At 42.5% G+C, this 21,946-nt stretch overlaps 1 protein-coding gene across 4 annotated transcripts in view; it reads right to left on the bottom strand.

The window, feature by feature from the left end:
* The window catches only part of PAG1 (phosphoprotein membrane anchor with glycosphingolipid microdomains 1), a 168,010-nt gene that overhangs the window by 66,899 nt on the left and 79,165 nt on the right, over window positions 1-21,946 (bottom strand). For all 4 annotated transcript variants that reach the window (XM_021089174.2, XM_021089173.2, XM_085022081.1 and 1 more), the window contains one exon: window positions 2,675-2,766. The gene's annotated coding sequence lies outside the window, so the exon portion shown is untranslated. The remainder of the gene's footprint in view (window positions 1-2,674; window positions 2,767-21,946) is intronic.

The following is a 21,946-nucleotide window of genomic DNA, read 5'->3' as shown; positions in this document are numbered from 1 at the left end:
GATTTGACCCCTAGCTTGGGAACCTCCATATGCTGGGGGAGCAGCCCAAGAAATGGCAAAAAAAGACAAAAAAAAATTGTTAATCAACTACACCCCAATTAAACCAAATAAAAAAAAAAAAGAAAAATCACTCTGTGAGCATAAGAATGAGGGGCCCGTGAACTTGGCTGGGGATGGCAGGCCCACCGGCTCCCAGGGTTCCCTTGGACCAGCTCCTGTGCTGTGTCTGTGAACCTGGAAGCCTACAGCCTGGCTGACAGCTTTCTCTGCTTTGGTAAGAGATGCACATGCACACACCCCGAGTCCCCAGACACTTGGGATTGGGCTTGGGGTGGGGCGGGGGAGTGTTCAGCGGAAAGTGGAGGGTGAATGCACAGCTTTAAGAGGCACAAACCCCAGACCCTGAGTTTACATTTTGACCAATTCGGTTTTCAATGCAGGGTTTGCAGAGGGCTTTGAAACTTGGTTTTTACAGTTGCTGCCTTTAAAGTTCTGAACATTCTGAGCATGGCACCCTCTCACACTGTCCCTGGCAGAGCACTTCATACCTCAAGGCACATCTTTGACTGTGTCCTTTTTCTCTTATCTTAGGCAGCTCCCACTTGTTTCTGTGAATCATCAGGTGACACGCATGGGTTATTTTTTTGTTTATACCGACGTCGGAATGTTAATATGTAGGGAGCGATCTCAAAGCAGGTCTAGTGTGTTTGGAATGTATTTCTCACCTTTCCTGCTTTTAACTTTTACTGCTGCAGGATTTCAAAAGACATGCTGCTACCTTAAAGATTTTTTTTCTTTATGTGAGACATGCATAAAGCAAGGTCAAGAAAACTGTCACTTCGAGGAAAACTCTCCCTGCCCCCCATGATCACTTGCATCTACAGTGATGGAAGCTACTAGAAGACATTTTTAAAAAAGCTCTAAGCTGCTCTATTACTTAGGATTCTGAGATTCCCCACTGCTTTGCAACGTTCCCTTTCTGTATGCACAGCACAGACTCCTGCCAAGCCAATTACAGCGAATAAACAATGTCTTCTCTGTCAGAACAGAGAATGAATAGTATCACAGAATTCTCCTCTAATGTACAAGACTCCATTTCCCCAACCCAACCCCTTCAGAAGAGAACAGGCAGAATGAGGACTGGTGAGAAAAACCTCCTTCTCCCCCCTGCCAATCTGGAATTGCTTTTTAGCCAGCTCAGGACTATGTAACGTCGGCTCTCTATCAACTGCTAAACAGAGAAAGTCAATGAGTTTATTTTTTTTTTATTTTTAATAGATATTTTTATTTTTATTTTTAGGGTCACACCTGCAGCATACGGGTTTCCAAGTTAGGGGTTGATCAGAGCTGCAGCTGCCAGCCTACACCACAGCCACCGTAACCCCAGATCTGAGCCACGTCTCAAACTACACCATAGCTCAGGGCAACCCCAGATCCTTAACCCACTGAGCGGAGCCAGGGATCGAACCCATATCCTCATGAATACTAGTCGGATTCTTAACCCGCTGCGCCACAATGGGAATCCCAAATTTATTTTCTTTTAAATTGGATAGTATATTTTGGCATTTCTGTGTGTGAATGCATGCCCACGAATATCTTTCTCAGAAAGGAAATTTTCTCAGCTGAAATTTCAGGGCTGAGCAAAAACAGCTTTTAGCTTCAGCCTGAGCAGCAACAGGGGAACTTCACAGAAATGACACAGCAATTTGTGTTAAAAATATTGGCAGCTAATTCATGAATGCTGGAGCTGACGAGGAATTCAGCTGCTTCTGCGAAGGCTTTATTCTCAATAAGCTCGTGATTCATAAAGAAAATGCCTCGAGTTAATTCTCTGAAATATACAGTAGGATGCTGACAGATTTCTCTTTGGTGTCCTTCTGTCTCATCTTCATTCTCTCTCTCTCTCTCTCTCTCTCACACACACACACACAAACACAGCTCTCTCTCTCTCACACACATACACACACAAATACTGCTCTCTCTCTCACACACACACACACACAGCTCGCTCACTCTCTTTCTCTTTTATACACACACACACACACACACACACACACACACACTCCTTCCCCTCCCCTGAAAAGAAGCATCAAGTATATAATGCTTTCAAACAAGAAGGATTCGTCATCAACCAACGAAAGATTTACTTACTAAGTATTTTCATAAAAGAAGAACATGGATTTCCTTAAAATCTTTCATATTGGTCAGCCTTAGTTGGTGTAAAAAACTATGATTCATTCCCCCGCCCCATGATGTGAATACAGCATATATCTTATTTTCATCCCTAAAAGGAATTAGCCAATCCTTTTCTCATGAAAGAAAAAATGCTCTTTTTACAATCAGACCTCATTGCCTGTTGTTTTCATGAATATCTGAGAGACACCGACACAAAATAAAAAAAAAAAAAATACAGCTTCCTCTTTCTCCCACCCATTCTGAGTCCAGCTCCATGGGCTCCCAGATGCTGACGGCATCCTCCTGGTAACACATTGAGAAGAGACTGCGGGGTGTCCCCAAAGCCCCACTTTCTCCCCCTGTTTCCTCTCCTTCCCTCTCTCCTCTCACTCTAGGTTTGTATTAGACTCAACAATTCAGCCTTTGTGCGCTTCTACTGCATCTGCAAATTCTAACGATGTGCCCCCCTCTTCCCCATTGGTACAATGGTAATATTTACCTTGGAGAAATGTTTGTCCAAATAAATAGTCAAAATGCTGGCGATGTGTTCCCTTTGAAATATTTGATGAATGTTCTCTCTTTCTTCTTGGCCTATAACCAAAAAAAAAAAAAAAAAAAAAAAAAAGTTAGAAGAAGAAGAAAAAAAAAAGACAGACGGACAGAGACTGTGAAAAGATATTTGTCCAGTTGATTGTAAAAAATGCTGGCAAATTTATGTGAAACACCAAGGTTTATATTTCTTCCTGAACAGAGCAAATGACAAAGCAGAGGAAAAAATTACGCATAGAAATGAATCAATTTAAAACCATTTCTTTTTTTTTTTGGTCTTTTTAGGGCTGCACCCATGGCATATGGAAGTTCCCAGAACAGGGGTCGAAATGGAGCTTAACTCACTGAACGAGGGCAGGGATCAAACATGAATCCTCATGGATACTATTTGGGTGCCTAACCCACCAAGCCACAGTGGGAATGCCTAAAATCTCTTGAAAATAGCAGCCAAGTCAATGTCTGGTCAAATACACATCAAATTACTGGGTCCTTCTCCATTTTTCCCAGTTTTAGGAGAAATAATCTATGTTATTTTAGTGAGAGTAAAATTCAAGTAACTGTTGTCTGAATTTGAGATAAAACAAATGATTTATTTGAAGACAGTATTTATGTTTTGAGGGAAGGTAAGCTGTGATTTAACTGTGAAAATGTGTTATTAAAAGTAGAATCTCACTCAGAGTTCCCATCATGGTGCAGTGGAAACGAGTCCAACTAGGAACCATGAGGTTTCGGGTTCAATCCCTGGCCTCGCTCAGCGGGTCAAGAATCGCAGCGGCTCAGATCCTGCATTGCTGTGGCTGTGGCATAGGCCAGCGGCTACAGCTCCTATTAGACCCCTAGCCTGGGAACCTCCATATGCCACGGGAGTGGCCCTAAAAAGACAATAAATAAATAAATAAATAAATAAATAAAATAAAAGCACAATCTCTGGGAGCCTCCTACAATGTAGGTGGGAAAGTAAATTAGTGCAACCACTGTGGAAAACAGTATGGAGTTTCCTCAGAAGACTAAATATAAAACTACCATATGATCCAACAATCCTATTCCTGGGCGTATATCCAGACAAAGCAATGATTCAAAGAGATACATGTACCCCAGTGTTCACTGCAGCATGATTCACAATAGCCAAAGCCTGGAAACAACCTAAATGTCCATCAACAGATGAATGGATTAAGATGTGGTACATATATACAATGGAATACAGTATACTTAGCCATGAAAAAGAGTGAAATAATGCCACACAGGAATATGGATGCAACTAGATATTCTCATACTAAGTGAAATAAATCAGAGAGAGAAAGACATACCATATGATATTATTTATATGTGGAATCTAAAATATGGTACAAATAAACCTATCTATAATGCAGAAACAGACCCACAGACAAGGAGAACAGACTTATGGCTGCTGGAAGTGGGCAGAGGGATGGACTGGGAGTTTGGGGTTAGTAGATACAAACTATTACATTTAGAACAGATAAGAAATGAAGTCCTGTTGCTCAGCACAGGGAACTATATCCAGTATCCTGGGATAAACCACAATGGAAAGGAATATTTTTAAAAAGAATATGTGTGTATGTGTGTGTGTATAGAACTAAGCCATTCTGCTGTACAAGAGAAATTAGCACAACCTGCAAATCAACTACACTTTATTTATTTATTTTTTGTCTTTTTGCCTTTTCTAGGGCCGCACCCGTGGCATATGGAGGTTCCCAGGCTAGGGGTCGAATTGGAGCTGTAGCCACCAGTCTACGCCAGAGCCACAGAAATATGGGATCCGAGCCGCGTCTGCAACCTACACCACAGCTCACGGCAATGCCGGATCCTTAACCCACTGAGCAAGGCCAGGGATCAAACCTGCAACCTGGAGTTCCCGTCGTGGCGCAGTGTTTAACAAATCCAACTAGGAACCATGAGGTTGCAGGTTCAGTCCCTGCCCTTGCTCAGTGGGTTAACGATCCGGCGTTGCCCTGAGCTGTGGTGTAGGTTGCAGACGCGGCTCGGATACCGCGTTGCTGTGGCTCTGGCGTAGGCCGGTGGCTACAGCTCCAATTCGACCCCAGCCTGGGAACCTCCATATGCCGAGGGAGCGGCCCAAAGAAATAGCAAAAAGACAAAAAAAAAAAAAAAAAAACCTGCAACCTCAGGGTTCCTAGTCAGATTCGTTAACCACTGTGCCACAACGGGAACTCCGAACTATACTTTAATTTTTTAAAAAAGTCAGAATCTTTGGTGCATTATGAACAGTGTGGTGGGAATGATACACAGATCTAATTCTGAGTCATTTTTTCATCCGTTCCACTGTGGAAATGGGAAAGATGCTTAGGAATGGAGGAGACTACAGGGATGACTTCTGTTGATCTCCCATTTGTGGCTCTGCTCTATTTCTGGTGCCGAGCCTTTCCTCTATCCCTCTTTCCTTTTCATTTCTCTTCCTACCCTCTAATAAACATCTTCTGTTTTGAATCTCTATTTTATCTAAGATACCATGATAAGTGCAGTGGGAGAGGGAGGAGAGGATAAAATGAATGAATCAATAAATTCATCTCTAAGGAGAATAAGATTGTTGCCTAAGATTCAGAGCTGCCCAGTTATTTAACAGACTAAAGTATAATTCCTGATTTGCAATATAAAAAACTGAGCAGAAGGCGAGCCATCTAGATTTGCATCTAGTGATGTTCTGTTATTAGGACCACATGCGATCTCTTAAATTGAGGGCTGCTTTCCTCCATAGCAGAATCAGCAGATTACTTATATTACCTTTAGGTACATCTATTGTTTCCTTGACAGTTACCAAGTGAGAAATGGCCGCCTTTTGTTCGCTGCCGCATTCAGCTATGTTATTATTATTTTTTAATAAGTCTGAAAAGATTAGAACAAGACACACAATCATGGGCTGTTTTCCTCCAACCTGACTCCAGGTCTTTCCACTGTCAATCACCAGACTAAAAGGGCAGGGCTTCACCGGGTGAAGGGCTTGACAGACAAGAGTTTTTCCCAAGCCATCTTTCAATCTTTCATTAGATTTCAAATCAAGCCTCTTCCTGAATTCCCGCCATACAGATATATTTAGAGGTGGAGTCCAACTGCAGATCTTTCGAATTCCCCTTGTCATTGTCAATCCCAGAGAACTCTTCTGAATTTGTAAGAAATATAAGCAAGATTTCCTATCTAAAGCAAACTGCTCCAGCAAAAAAAAAAAAAAAAAAAAAAAGAAAATAATAAACATTTTTCTCAAAATGCCCATCTTATTAATATGCATTAGAAACAATGTGTTTGTATATTCTATCTATATTACTAGACAGCAGGACTAAAGAGTCTGATTTAAAAATTGGGTACATGATTTGGCAGCTAACATAAAAGTGGTACACAATTTTGCATTTTCATAACATGTATTTCGTGAATTAAAAACATTCCAAGGACCAAGGTAATCAAGACAGTGTGGGACTGGCATAGGATAGACATACAGATCAATGGAATACAAATTGGCATCTAGAAATAAACCCATGTATTTATGGCCAATTGATTTTTTTTTCCTTTTTTGGCTACACCCACAAACATGTGGAAGTCCCCCATGTGGATGCAACCAGAGATCAAATCCGAGCTGCATCTTGGGCCTATACCACAGCTGAGGCAATGCCAGATCCTTAACCCACTGCTCCAGGATGGGGATTGAACTGGCAACATATGGCCAACTGATTTTTGACAAAGGTGCCAAGACTACTGAATGAGAAAGAAGAGGCTTTTCAACAAAAGATTCTGGGGCAATTGGATAGCCACATGCCAAAGAATAAAGCTGGATTCTCAACTCAGACTGCATAAAAACAAGTTAACTCAAAAAGGATCTACTACCTAAAAATTTAAGAACTGAAAGTACAAAACTCGTAGAAAAAGACAGGAATAAATCATCTTGAGTTCAGATTTGGCACTGAAGTTTTATAGGCAATACCGAAAGCACAAATAGCAAAAGAAAAAAAAATAGACAAATTAAACTTCATCAAAATTAAATTTTTTTTTTTACTGTTTAAAGAATATTATCAGGAAAGTGAGAAGACAACCCAAAGGATAAAAAAAAAAGTGCAAATCATATTTGATAAAGGATTTTTATCTAGATTATATAAAGAACTCATAACTCAATAATAAAAGGACAGATAACCCAACCAAAAATAGGGAAAGAGGAGTTCTCTGGTGGCCTTGCAGTTAAGGATCCAGGTTGTCACTGCTATGGCTTGGGTCACTGCCATGGCATGGGTTTGATCCCTGGCTGGGGAACTTTTGCATGTTGTGGGTATGGCCAAAAACAAGGATAATGTGAGAAAAAGAATGTAGATATATATGTATGACTGGGTCACTTTGTTCTACAGCAGAAATTGACAGAACACTGTAAATCAACTATAATGGAAAAAATTTTTAAAAAGGCAAACCATTAGAATCGAATTTCTCCAAATAAATATGTAGTGGCCAGTAAGCATGTGAAAAAATGCTTCGTATCATTAGTCATCAAGGAAATGCAACTCAAAACCACAATGAGATACCACTTTACACCTACCAGGATGGCTATAAACAAAGAGTCTAAGATAGTAACAAGTGTTGAGAAATCAGAGCCCTCATATGTGGCTGATGGGAATGTAAAGTGGAAGTTTATATGAATGACTGGGTCACTTTGCTGTAGTAGCCTGGTTATTTGAAAGTAGTCTGAAAGTAGCCTGGTTATTCCTCAAAAAGTGAACCAAAGAGTTACCATTTGACCCAGTAATTCCACTCCTAGGTAAATATTGAGAAAAAGGAAAACATACGTCCTCCTAAAATCATGTACAGGGATGTTTATAGCAGCATTATTCACAGTAGCTTCAGAGTGGAAATAATACAAATGCCCATAAAATGAAATGAAGTACTGATATATGTTACTACAAGGATGAACTTTGAAAACATGCTGAGTGGAGGAAGTCAGTCACAAAACCCCCCAAGTAGTATCTGATTTCATTTATATGAAATGTCCCAAATGGGCAAACATATAGGGTATGTGGGGCTAAAGGATGATCATCATGGGAATGACAGTAAGAGTTGCATGGTTCTTTTTTTTTTTTGCTGTGCCCATGGCATGTAGAAGATCCACGGCCAGGGATTGAACCCATGCCATAGCAACGACCTGAGCGACTACAGTGAAAACCCCAGATCTTTAACCCACTGCACCACAAGGGAATTCCTTGTGATTCTTTTGGGGGGTAATAAAAATGTTCCAAATAGATTGTGATGACAGTTGCACAACTCTGTGAAGACATTAAAACCTTGAAATTGTGTACTCTAAATGGGTGAACTGTATGGCATATGAATTATATCTCATTAAAGGTGTTACCAAAACAACATTCCAAGGGATGTGGACATTATAGTGTCTGTCATTCTTTAGATGAAGCCGAAAGAAATATGGCACACCCAAGTGTAATTATAGCCAGGATCACCGGAGTTGTGACAAAGCGGGATTGACTGGCTCCACTGCAAAGTGTCATAATCTGCCTGACATAACCTATCATCCTGCACAGACCAAATGCTTCTTCATTTGAGGGTGACGTCCCCTCTCATCCTCAAGACTATCTCTAAGTTTGGAGATAGTCTAAGTGTGGAAAGCAGTGGATTATTGCAAATAATTACTGATCCAATCAAATAGAAATCCTGTGCCTTCAATGTTGATTTCTTTCTCCACTGCATGGAATTTAGGACTTCTGAAACCAGGTGTCTACTCAAAAATAACTGCCAGCCGCCACCCCCTACCCCCCGCCCCCCACGCCCCCCTCTTATAAGTCAGTAGAAGGCAAAATTCAGTACTGCTTCTTCTATGCCTTTTTCACTGACAGTTCTTACAAGGACTGTTACCATGTTCTTAACACAGATGATGTCATTCCTAAGAGGCTCCAACAAATGAACTGTAGTAATTCATGATGCATTCTCCTGATGAACCTGAAGGCTTGTTCTGGCTAAAGCCTCTCAGAGGAGCTGAGATAGAATCTATTTCTGGGCCATCGAGACCCTAAGGGATGGGCTATGCACCTGACAGATGGCCTAGCCCAAGCCCCAGCTGCCGTTGCTGAGACGTTTAGGGAGAGGAGTGTTTCTTTAAAACTATGCTCAACAGTCCCTCCTGGAGAAGCAGTGATGATGTTGACAGCAACCCTCCCTGGTATCTGGGTAGATGACTAAAGGGATCTGGTGACAGAGACTTGAACAACTTTATTCCAAATTCACATCCGAGTTGCAAGACATCTACTCAATATGAGACTAGACTCATGATGCTTAACTAACAAATCTCAAATTTATTTATTTACTTATTTCTGGCCATGCCCATAGCATGTGGAAGTTCCTGGGCCAGGGATAGAACCCATACCACAGCAGTAACCTGAGCCTCAGCAGTGACAATGCTGGATCCCCAACCACTAGGCCACCAAAGAACTCCCAACAATGATCAAATTTAAAAGAAAATTAAAGGTGATCTATAAATCAACCCCACTCGATACTTGAACCCTTTCAACAATGTTTGTAACATCCCATTTATATGAACTTGATTTGGCACGGCAGTTAAAAGTACCAGGCACTACAAATGAACCTATCTCCAAAACAGAAACAGACTCACAGACAAAGAGAACACACTTGCGGTTGCCAAAGGGAGGCGGAGAGGGAGTGGGATGGACTGGGAGTTTGGGGGTCAGTGGATGCAAACTATTATATTCAGAATGGACAGGCAATGAGGTCCTACTATAGATCACAGGGAACTATATCCAATCTGTGGGGATTTCAAAGCTCCTCCAAGGAGGTAAAACTCAAAAAGCCTCAGGTTGAGATAAGAATTACCAGACCCTTATCAGCCCACCTGTACTACTGTCATTGTTACAATGTTCCTAAGGATCCCCACCCCAGCAACTTGGCCTATTCCTTCCTGCCCCCTACCAGGAAAGGTATGTGGCCCACTCCTCACCCCACCCTTATAGGGGCAATATACATCCCCAACCAACCAGCAAGTGTATCACAAGACCCCCATTCTTCTCCAACCAATCAGCAGGTCAACAGGTGTATGGCAAGACCTCTCCTCTCACTCCTTTGTCTCTCGCCTATAAAAACAGACGGGACATGACCACGTGCCTAAGGCTGGCTCTCCCTGATTATCAGGAAGTTGGCCTGCTGTGTTAGCAGTGTCTCTTGCCTCAATAAACTTGTCTTTTCCTCACCTTGCTTTGAATCCGGAAAATTATTTTCCCACTCTCATGCAGAGACCACAACACAATCTCCTGGGATAGACCATGATGGAAGACAGCATAAGACAGAAAATGTATATATATATACATGGCGGGGTCACTTTGCTGTACAGAAGAAATTGGCACAACATTGTAAATCAACTCTACTTCAATTAAAATAAATTAAACCAATGACAACAAAAAATTACTGATCACTGAATGAACTGCAGAGCCTAAGATATCATAATCATTCCACATTTATTCAATGATTGAGTGAATTTTAAAAAATCAGAGCAGACTTGAGCACATGGCCATAATAAAACCACTTTCACTCTCAGTCCTTGAAGACCAAGAAAGGAGTAGGACTATAGGTCATTTGTGATGGACGTATTGCTACAGGAATATATCACATGTGCAAATGCAGCCAAGTAAATTCTCTCCTTTATCCATGTTGTTGTGGAAATAAACGAATAAACAAAACTTAGACCTGCTAATCTAGCCTATGCTCCATTTCCTCCCATAAGGAAATGCCTCCAGAAGGAATCCCTTTCTATTTCTGGGAAGCACTGTTAGGTTTGAGCTACAGGTAAAGTAAGTTTAGTGCCTGCCACCTCATTTGAGTCCTGGTTCTAATTTCTAGGGCTATGCAGAACAATTCCAATACTCACCCTACAAGGCAACCTTTCAAATGCTTGAAGATGCATATTTAAAGAGGTCCCTCTTCCCCTGCCCTTGAGCATCTCCTTCTCCAGTTCCAAGAGTACCTTTTTTTTTTTTTTTTTTTTGTCCTTTTTTGTCTTTTAGGGCTGCACTGGCGGCATACGGAGGTTCCCAGGCTAGGAGTTGAATCGGAGCTGTAGCTGCAGCCACAGCAATGCGGGATTTGAGCCAAGTCTGCGACCTACACCACAGCTCAGGGCAATGCCAGGTCCTTAACCCACTGAGTGAGGCTAGGGATCGAACCTGTGTCCTTATGGATGCTAGTCAGGTTCATTAACCACTGAGCCACGACGGGAACTTCTAAGTTCAAAGAGTACTTTTGGAAACCACCTATCATAATTCAAAAGAGCACAAAGGCTGTGAGGAGAAGGGAGCTGGGTCTTGGCCAGGACTGCTGATGAGTGCTGAGCAGGCTGAGAGCCTGATCCAGCTACAAAGCCCAACCTAGGAACCAAACACAACATCCTTTGGATAAGGTAACCTTGTTCTGACTTTAGAAAGAGTCCTTATCTGGGTTTTGGTCATGGTGGTAGGGGAATTCTCAGGGTCCCGCTATGAAGGGATGGGCAGAGCTATTAGTATGGAGCAATAACCTGGTAAAGACAAGGAGGTGGTCCAGTATTAGCTGGGAGGCCCAGCTGCAGCTACAAAATCTGGCCACGGGGTAGTGACCCTACCAGCTAAGAGCCACAATTCTCAAGAAGACCTCCTGGCAAGACCCAGACAGGCCATGGTACCCAAAGTAGATACCAAGTCCCAGACACTTGGATACACAGTAAGAAAGAGTGCTGAAACTTGGAAGGTCAAGGAGTGAGTCTCATAGGGATCTGGAAGTCATTCCTAGGATATCAGATCCTACATCTGGATAGCAAGAGAGACCACATGGAATGCAACGGTGGTCAGCAGTGAGGCAATACCATGCTCAGCATGGGAGATGAAAATTCTACAAACATGTTCAGTCAGCATTGAGCAAGACTACAGTGGGTGAGGCATAGAGAGAACATGGTTAGTGGTGTGCCCCACTGCACGGTGGGTGGATTTGAGCATCTGAAGTATTTCCTGCATTAGTGAGAATGGATTCATATCTGAGGAGGGCGAGACGGTGACTGTAAGAGGAGCAAGTAGGGAGGAAACAGTGAAGGCAGATGGAGGTGTGCTGGGGGCTGACACTCACCTGCTGGCACTCTCTTCTAAATGATTAGGCTTGAAGGCAATTCTCCAGATGAAGTACCGCTGCATTGGTGAAGAGGAGCACCGGACTCTTCCTTGTGAGTCTGGACACTATACTTTTATTTAGAAAGTCTCAAACCACCGAAGCTTTCTCTATCAGTTACATTATTCTGTTAGCATATATATGAAATCCTTAACTAACACAAAATCGAAATTTCCTTTATCTATGATGCTGCTAAGTCACCTTTACTGCCTTTTGGCAATTTAATTGGTGGTGGTGACACTGGGGCGCTTCCATCATCCCTGTGCCATTTCTGCCTCTTAGATGTGGGTCATTGCATCAAATGTCAAGATGTTCTTGAATTTCGTTTCTCTATTTGTTATGACATTAGCCATCTCTCTCAGCTTTAGGCCACGAATTTAAGGTGTTCTACCCAAGTGAGTCCTCATGTTGACTAGAACAGATTGGGTTCAAAAACCAGAAACCTTTTTCCAGGAGAGCAATTTATTATTCCGTTCCCTCTGGATGTACTTAGCAAACCAGCTATTAATCAAGCTCATTATACACACCTCCTATTTGTCCAAATGTTAAATGTCAGCAATGTGATACCCTAACTGGCAAAAAAAAAAAAAAGAAAGAAAGAAAGAAAGAAAAAGAAAAGAAAGAAATCAGGAGTTCCCATTGTGGCTCAGCAGTAATGAACCCGAGTAGTATCCATGAGGATGCAGATTTGATCCCTGGATTTGCTCAGTGGGTTAAGGATCCAGTGTTGCCATGAGCTGTGGTACAGGTTGCAGATGTGGCTCAGATCTGGTGTTGCTGTGGCTGTGGTGTAGGGTGGCAGCTGTAGCTCTGATTCAGCCCCTAGCCTGGGAACTTCCATATGCCATGGGGCAGTTCTAAAAAAAAAAAAAAAAAAAAAAAATCAAATATATCTCTAAAGCAGTGTATGCTATTTGTTATAGGACTCATCCTGAACCTCAGGATGAGTTTAATAATTGTGAGTATAGTAGAGATCCACCTCCAAGCTAAGACATACCCTTGCATTAAAATTTCAATATTCGGCCCTTCACAGTAATCATTCAAGACAACTATACTTACTATGCTCAAGGGTACAGCAATGACAGGAGAGGCCAAGGGCAATGTCTACACTTCGAAATATTGGGAAACCTACGCTTGATACTTCCTCTCCCTACATTTTTGTTTTCCTCGGCCTGTATGTCTCCCCTTGCTAAGCTCCCTCCTGCCCTTTTTTCCTGGCTGGTTCGACCAGCTGTGCCTCTCATCTCCGCACCCCACCCCTCACCTCCCCCATCCCGCCAGCTGCTCTAGCTCACACTTCCAGCCTTCCCTGTATTTACTGTGGTCACAGTCCCACTCGTCATGCCATCTGATGTCCCCTGCTTCATGTTTCATACAGTCTAACAGCTGAAATCTCTGATGGAGGCAGAGAAACAGTCCATTAAGAGTGTTTTCTGGAGTTTAGTTTTCCCCTATTGAGGGCAGAAAAATGGAAGAGGCAGGAAAGGAAATGCATTCATTTATTCATGCATTTCCTTCCTTATCTGCCTTTCAAGAGGTGCCAAAGAGAGGCAACTATGAAGATAAGGTTAAAAAAAAAAAAAAAAGAAAGAAATGTTTTAAGCATCAAAAAAGATGACACTGGGAAAATAATCCCTTCTGAAAAATCCCTTTCAATGATGCGGTTTAATGAAAATAATCCCCTTTTGGAGAAAGAACATGTATTCTTGAACTCAAGGGATGGATGATAAAAATCCTTAAACACGTATCCTCATACTATCTATAATCAGAACTATACTATCAAAACCCAGGCAGGCACAGATATAGTTATAATACATACGGCGAGTTATTAACAAAACACTTTTTTTTAGCAAAGCCTTCTTTTTCTTAGTATGTTACCTGGAAAGAAGCTTAAGATGACACCATTTACTGTAAGCCTTATCTATAAGCCTGCATCCGAAGTGAGCAAGGCTTGGGCATAAATTCTTTGCAGTTTCAATATTAACAGAGAAAAAAAAAATGACCAAAGAGTTCAATAGGAAAACAAACTTTCTGATGGCAAAAAATAGAACAGTTTAAAATATGAAAATTTAGGAGATCCCATTGTGGCTCAGCAGAAACGAATCCGACTAGTATCCATGAGGACCCAGGTTTGATCCCTGGCCTTGCTTAGTGGGTTAAGGATCCGGCATTGCTGTGAGCTTCGGTGTAGGTCGCAGATGAGGCTTGGATGTGGCATTGCTGTGGCTGTGGCGTAGGCCTGAGGCTACAGCTCCAATTCGCCCCCTAGCCTGGGAACCTTCATATGTGGTGGGTGCAGTCCTAAAAAAAAAAAGAAAAAAAAGTCGAAAATGTAATGTATTTAAAGAAAGTTACATAAAGCAAGGCAGCATAACACTAACATTAAAAAGATGAGCTCTGGAGTTCCCGTCGTGGCTCAGTGGTTAATGAATCCGACTAGGAACCATGAGGTTGCAGGTTCGGTCCCTGCCCTTGCTCAGTGGGTTAACGATCCGGCGTTGCGGTGAGCTGTGGTGTAGGTTGCAGACGCGGCTCAGATCCAGCGTTGCTGTGGCTCTGGCATAGGCCAGTGGCTACATCTCCGATTCAACCCCTAGCCTGGGAACCGCCATATGCCGTGGGAGCGGCCCAAAGAAATAGCAAAAAGACAAAAAAAAAAAAAAAAAAAAAAAAAAAGAGATGAACTCTGGAACTGAAGGGTGCTTCAGAGGACAGAAAATAAACTGACTCCCCTAACTACTAGTTGATGAATTGGAAGTCAAAAAAAGTATTCGAAAACATCCTCCTTTCCACAATGTAAATATTACAGAGAATAACAACGAGGGCAATCAAAGAGGTCATTCATTCATTCATGCATTTCCTTCCTTATTCACCTTTCAATGATATTAAAAAATTTTTAAAGTAAATATTACTCCATTCCCTTCCCCTGTGCTTATCTGCAAATCTGTCTTTTGGACTGCGACTTAGGCTGCCATATATTGAGCCTATCACTTTGGCTTGTCTTTGCCTAATGATGGATACTTAATTGGGTAGCCACTTGGCACACTACCATGTCTATCACAGAGCCTCAGATCAGCCTTCAGACATTTCCTGATGAGGAATGATGACTTTTATGTAGTCCTAGGACCACCCAGGGATGCTAAAGTTGGAGGGTTACTGATTACTCCTCTTTTCCAGAAGATTGTTCAAATGGGCGTGTGTGTGTGTGTGTGTGTGTGTGTGTGTGTGTGTGTGTGTGGTGAGAGATGGGCATGGGAAATGCAAGACTTCCCCTTGCCCAGGACACTAAAGAAGAAAACCTGAAGTTTGCCTACATTACTTTCCTTTTTTTTTTGGCTTTTTAGGGCCGCACTCCATGGCATATGGAGGTTCCCAGGCTAGGGGTACAATCAGAGCTGTAGCTGCCAGCCTACACCAGAGCCACAGCAACAGGATCCGAGCCACATCTGCGAACTACACCACAGCTCATGTCAATGCTGGATCCTTAACCCATTAAGCAAGGCCAGGGATCAAACCAGCAACCTCATGGTTCCCAGTCGGATTGTTTCCAATACGCCACAATGGGAACTCTTTTTTTTTTTTTTTTTTCCTACATATACTTTCAAGATCCAAAATTCAAAGCAAGCTATTTACTGTTAGGAGTCCCAGCCTCAGAGTAATTTGAGACAGAAAAGGGCCCTGCCCTCTGTTCTCAAAGTTTTGACTGCGTTGCTGGTGTTACCCTGAAGAAATGGCTCAGCTGGTGGGGGTCAGAGAATGGGATGCATTTCAGCTTTGGTTCGTTTCCTGGCAGCTTCCCCATGATTGGAAAACTGCTGTCTATTAAGTCTCTGAGTTTCAGAGGGGTGTGCACGATGTGATGGGTAGGCTGGTATTTTGTGGATGGACCACATGGGATAAAATAACTTTACAGTGGCCCCTCTTCTCCATATATGTATATTTATACAGATTATATATCTATATCCATCTTGTTCTCCCTATCGCCATATATACATATATGCATATAGAAAATACATATTTTATATGTATGTGGTGAGAGAATGCACACACAAACATTTGACCACTTCAACCTTAGACTTTCAACCATGCCTGCAAATGCCACACCAGAACGGTGCCATTGATATTGTACCCGTGTGGCCCTTCTCTTATGACCCAGGGCTAGTTTTATCAGATGCCATCATATGTATGACATTTCAATCATTTTATTTGATGGGAAACAACTATGAGATGACCTAAGTGGAACTTTGGAGCAATTCTTGGTGAGATGTGATGCTCAGTATCCCAGAGAAAGTCAAAGAGATTCATTTGAATGGAAATCAGGTATGAGCTAATGTATGCATGCTTATGGATGCTGGCAAGTGCCTGGAAACAGTCAATGCTTAGTAACATCAGCTTGGTTATGATCTGTCAGGCACACTGTGTTTAGCAGAACTCAAGGTACCATGATGGACACCAGTCTAGTAAGCTCACCTCAGCAGGGAAGCTGCACTTAGGACACTGTGCTATGGGTGGTTGTATACACTCGCCTTTGTGTGGCCTTTTGTGTCCCTTATAGGTTGAACTGAGTCCTCTCTAAGTTCATATGTTCAATCCTAATCCCCAGTACCTCAGAATGTGACCTTCTTTGGAAAGAGGGTCATTACAGATATAACTGACTGAGGAGAAGTCTTACTGGAGTGGGGTGGGCCCCTGATCTAATATGATAGGGTCCTTATAACATGGAGAAATGTGGGAGTTGCTATTGGGGTTCAGCAGATTAAGAACCCAACTAGTATCCATGAGAATTCAGGTTCCATCCCTGGCCTCACTCAGTGGGTTAAGGATCTATCTGGCTTTGGCGTGAGCAGTGGTGTTGGTTGCAGACACCGTTGATTGCTCAGATCCCATGTTGCTGTGGCTGTGGTGTAGGCTGGCAGCTGCAGCTCCTGTTCAACCCCTAGCCTGAGAACTTCCATATCCCATGGGTGCAGCCCTAAAAAAAGGGTGGGGGGATGGGAGAGATACACGCAGGAAGAATGCCCAAGGCAAAGTGGAGTGATGGCTGCCACAAGCCAAGGATATACCAACAGCCAGGAGACAGGTCTGCAATACGGTCCTTTTCTAACACCTTCAGAAGGCGAATGGCTCTGCTGACAGCTTGATCTTGGATATCTACCCTGTGGGACAATCCATTTCTGATGTTGAAGCTCCCCAGTCTGTGGTACTGTATTATGGCCATCCTAGGAAACTAGTACAGAGCCAGTGCATGAAAAAAGGGTCATGTTTCCTAATACAGCAGTCCTGACTTAAAGGAATGGAGATGACAGTGTGCAAGGCAGTGCTCATTACCTTGCATATATCAGGAAGGTTTCTACATAAACCCAGCCACAATACTGGAGTTAGTCTTTTTTGTTGTTTTTTGGGTTTTTTGTTTTTTATTTTTGTCTTTTTTGTCTTTGTAGGGCCGCACCCGCGGCATATGGAGGCTTCCAGGCTAGGGGTCTAATTGGAGCTGTAGCTGCTGGCCTACACCAGAGGCACAGCAATGCCAGATCCAAGCCATGTCTGCGACCTACATCACAGCTCATGGCAATGCCAGATCCTTAACCCACTGAGCGAGGCCAGGGAACAAACCTGCAACCTCATGGTTCCTAGTTGGATTCGTTTCTGCTGTGCCAAGACGGGAACTCCTGGATTTATTTTTAATTATATGATTTCAAGTGGACACTGAAAAAACACACAGGTTCACATATTTCATGATACACCTTCTAAGAACACGTTTTGTATTTTGAAACCTTGTTGTCAATAATAGATGGAGGGACGAAGTGCCACGAACATTGTGAAGGAGAATTAAAGAAATCTTTCAATCATGTCTTTGATCTTGAGAAAAGTTTCGGAAGGATTCCTTAAGAATTTGACCAAAATTCCTGGGGATTTTTTTTTTTTTTTTTTTTTTTTTGCTTTATTAGGACATCTATTGAGATTGACATCATAGCTCACTTTATTTTCTCTGACTCTTACTCTTGGTTCATTCATGTTTTTGCCTTGTCTTTGAAAAGTCACTCAAAATTCATGCTTTAAAGTCTGCCCTGCTCTTATTGTTTAGCACCTGTGCAAATTTTGCAGTTGGATTAATGTAATTTTTTTGTCTTTTTGGGGGCGAGCCCACACCCACGCAATATGGAGGTTCCCAGGCAAGGGACCCACACCACAGCCACAGCAATGTCACATCCGAGCCACGTTTGGAACCTACACCACAGCTCATAGCAACGCCAGGTAAGGGATCGAACCTGTGTCCTCACAGATGCTAGCCAGATTCATTTTCTGCTGAGCCAGGATGGGAACTTATGGATTCATGTAATTTTACAGTTAAAAGCAAATACCACAATATTTCAGCTCAACTAATTTTATTTATTTATTTATTGTCTTTTTCTAGGGCTGCATCTGTGGCATATGGAGGTTCTAATGGGAGCTGTAGCCACTGGTCTACACCAGAGCCACAGCAATGCGGGATCCGAGCCGAGTCTGCGACCCACACCACAGCTCACAGCAACGCCGGATCCTTAACCCACTGAGCAAGGCCAAGGATCAATCCCGCAACCTCACGGTTCCTAGTTGGATTCATTAACCACTGAGCCACGCCGGGAACTCCTCAACTAATTTTAACAATGAGGCAGCTGATGCCCGGCTGTGAGGCTGAAGCATCATGCAGCCCACTTCTCATTACCTTCCTCTCTATGGCCCTGGCTTCACCTCGTTTCACGTAGTCTACCTGTGTGTATCTTCCTAATCAGATAATCTGGCTCCAGGGTTAGTGCCTTTTATTTTTCTTTTTAAATCTCATCCAAAGATTATCCTGCAATGCCACATTCAGAGCAAGCATGCCAAAATGTCTCTTTAAATATGGATTATTTATGATACAGCTAAGTTTCTATAGGAAGACACCAGCAACTGATCTTACATGACTTCTCTTTTAGCACATCATTATTTTTTAAAAACATATCTTTAATTTATTTACTATCTAGAATATATTTCCTTTAACTTGACCATATAACTAATTAGATATAACCCAGGTTTTATTTTCTTAGTTGTTTTGATTTCCAGGCTAATGGCATTTTTTTTTTTTTCTTTTTTCTTTTTAGGGCTGTACCTGCGGCATAAGGAAGTTCCTGGGCTAGGGGTAGAATCGGAGCTGCAGCTGCCAGCCTATGCCACAGCTAGATGTGAGCCACATCTATGACCTACACCACAGTCTGCAGCAACACCAGATCCTTAAGCCATTGATAGAGGCGAGGGATAGAACTCGCATCCTCATGGACACTAGTCAGGTTCTTAAACCAGGCTGAAGGCATTTTAATTGAGACATAGAATTTGGACTCTACTACTATGGCCCTTTGTCTGGTTGTCTGGTCAGAGAAGGCATGTAAGCCCATCTAATAGGTTGAGTAAGGTGGGAAGGGGAAAGAGCAGAGGAAATAAGAGAAAAGGAAAAAGGAAAAATAAGCTATTGGAGTTCCCTTCTTGGCTCAGTGGTAACGAACCTGATTAGTATCCATGAGGACGTGGGCTAGATCCCTGGCCCCACTCAGTGGATTAAGGATTGGGCATTGCTGTGAGCTGTGGTATAGGTCACAGATGCAGCTCAGATTTGGTGTTGCTGTGGCTATGTCATAGGCTGGCAGCTGCAGCTCCAGTTCAACACATATGCCACAGGTGTGTGGCCATAAAAAGAAAAAAAAAAAAAAAAAAAAAAAAAAAAGGTGGGGGAAAAAATAAAGAAAAGGAAGCTGTAAAGATTCTGAACTCTCTTAGACAAAAACACAATTTTCTATTCCAATTGGTAAAAATGACCAGACAACAAATGCTCCAGGAGGTAACATGGCTGCATCTTTGCACATAAAACAGAAACAGCTGAGAGCAGTTTCCATTCCAATCTGACCACATGGAGAAAACTGGTGTTACCCACAAGCCTAGCAAGAAAAAGAAACAAACATACCCCCTGAATCTAACTGTGAGAGAGAAATGAGAAATACAGTAGCAGTTTCCTCACTGCAGAATTACATTTCTTTGTGTGTGGTCTACCATCAACAGGTGTTGCCATGGTAACCATACTGTAGTTAAGAAGTAATTGAGGTAAGACAATCTATACAAAACCACCATAAAGGGAAGAATAAGAACAATGTGCTGTAGTAAAGCTAACCTCTAGACCTCACAGAATAAGCAGCCAGAGACTTGCTCTCCAATCCGCCAGGTCTCTCTTGTTGCTGGAAAGGGGCTCTTTGCGGGGAGGCAGGGTCTCAGCGCAGGAACATGGACAGTCCTTGGGGGAGCCAGGGATCGCTGGTGTGGCCCTCAGTTTATTTTAGGTGCTTATTTATATCCCCACTCCCATGTGTATATTTTAGTTTTTTGAAGACTTTGGGGAGAAGGTTTACAGTTTTGTAATGTTGTGTCTGGAAACTTCTAGAAAAGGAACATGTATCAGTGGATGAGTTCCTTATTGTACTCACAGGTGGTGTATTTAGTGACAACTGTCTCTGCTTCCTTTCTTCAAGGGGAAAGCCTATGGTTTGCATGCAATGAATTAGTGAAACAATAACAGCTCTTTCTTCCTACGAACAACTATAGCCAATATTTGGTAGCTCTGGGGCCATGCATGGACAACATCAGGGCCCGGCTGGGATTAGAACCTCATTTCGATGGTCCTTCCTCCATGTCTCACAGCTAATGAGGGTATCCCATATATTTCACATCCAAATGTACCACTATCACGATAAAAGAATAACTATTATTTCAGAAATTAAATTCTGCAATTTTAGAGTTCCCGTCAGGCACTGCAGAAATGAATCTGACTAGTATCCATGAGGATGCAGGTTTGATCCCTGACCTTGCTCAGTGGGTTAAGGATCTGGTATTGCTGTGGCTGTGGCACAGGCTGGCAGCTGCAGCTCCAATTCGCCCCGTAGCCTAGGAACCTCCATATGTCACAGGTGCAGCCCTAAAAGGACAAAAAAAAAAAAAAATTCTGCATTTTTATTTTGTAAGCTATTGTTGGTGCCCCCTCCCCCCAAAAAGGGGCACAATCTATCCCCTTTATTTACCAAGCTTTTGGTTGTTGCTCACATGACTACTCCCTTTCATAAATAAATAACATGGATAAATGCAGTTTGCTAACTTCTGTAAAGCTGGGACGGCTGACAAGTTTTTGAAAGTGAATGTCTGAAAAGTTCAGAGTGAGAGACAAATGTGTGTAGGACCACGGATATTCTACTAAGGCCAGACGGGCATCAGAAAGTTAGAGAAAATGACAGCTGAGTTGTCAGCAGAGATGGCTTTGGAGACCGGCCACCATCTCCCTTGCCAATGTCTGGGACTCAGCATTCCACTCCCAAAGAGATGGAAGTTATACCTCCTTCAAGGAGCTGATGTGAGGCTCAAGTGAAATAATGCCCATGAAAGCGTTATTTTGTTCAGAAACATTAACCAATAGGCAAATATAAGCTGGTGTTGAAATACGACTATCACTTATTTTGCAAGATTTCTGCTATCTTAGTATTACCTGGTTGACATTTTTGAGGATAAGGAGGCCACGAAATGTTCACATGACGTTTGTGGCCAAGAATCTCCTGCCTCGATATCAGTTGGAGGCACTTATCTGATCTGGACATCACTGTCTCCTATTTAGTTCCTGTTCTTTTAATTTTTGTTCTCAGGCTAGCAGATCTGTATCACGGAGGTGGAGGTGCGTGTGTGCACGAGCGTGCATAAAAGAGGAAGAGGGATGGGGGTGGGGAGAGAAAGTATGGGAAAATGAGACAACAAGTGAGCTAACAAAGGGGGAAAGAATTTTTTCCGTTCTGTTCCACTGATACAGAGACATCCCTGATAGAGTTTGGTATTTGACTTGCAATCTGTAGATCACTAAGAATGAGTGGGGGAGCTGTACACACTCTACAGCAGAAGCAATTATGGGGATGACACTAATTTCTGCCACTGACTCTCATCTCATGATGCTGTTTCTCTACTCCCAGGCCAAAGGGCTTTGCCAATTATAGTTCAAGATGCATAAATCCTTCCGTTTCTCGAG

This window comes from Sus scrofa, chromosome 4 (genome assembly GCF_054392235.1).
Source record: "Sus scrofa isolate SSC_HxYL_T2T_F1_AM1 chromosome 4, Sscrofa_HxYL_maternal_Yorkshire_Landrace_v2.0, whole genome shotgun sequence".
Taxonomy (NCBI): Eukaryota; Metazoa; Chordata; class Mammalia; order Artiodactyla; family Suidae; genus Sus; species Sus scrofa.
The sequence above is the reverse complement of the archived record's forward strand: the minus strand, read 5'-3'. Positions and strand labels throughout refer to the sequence as shown.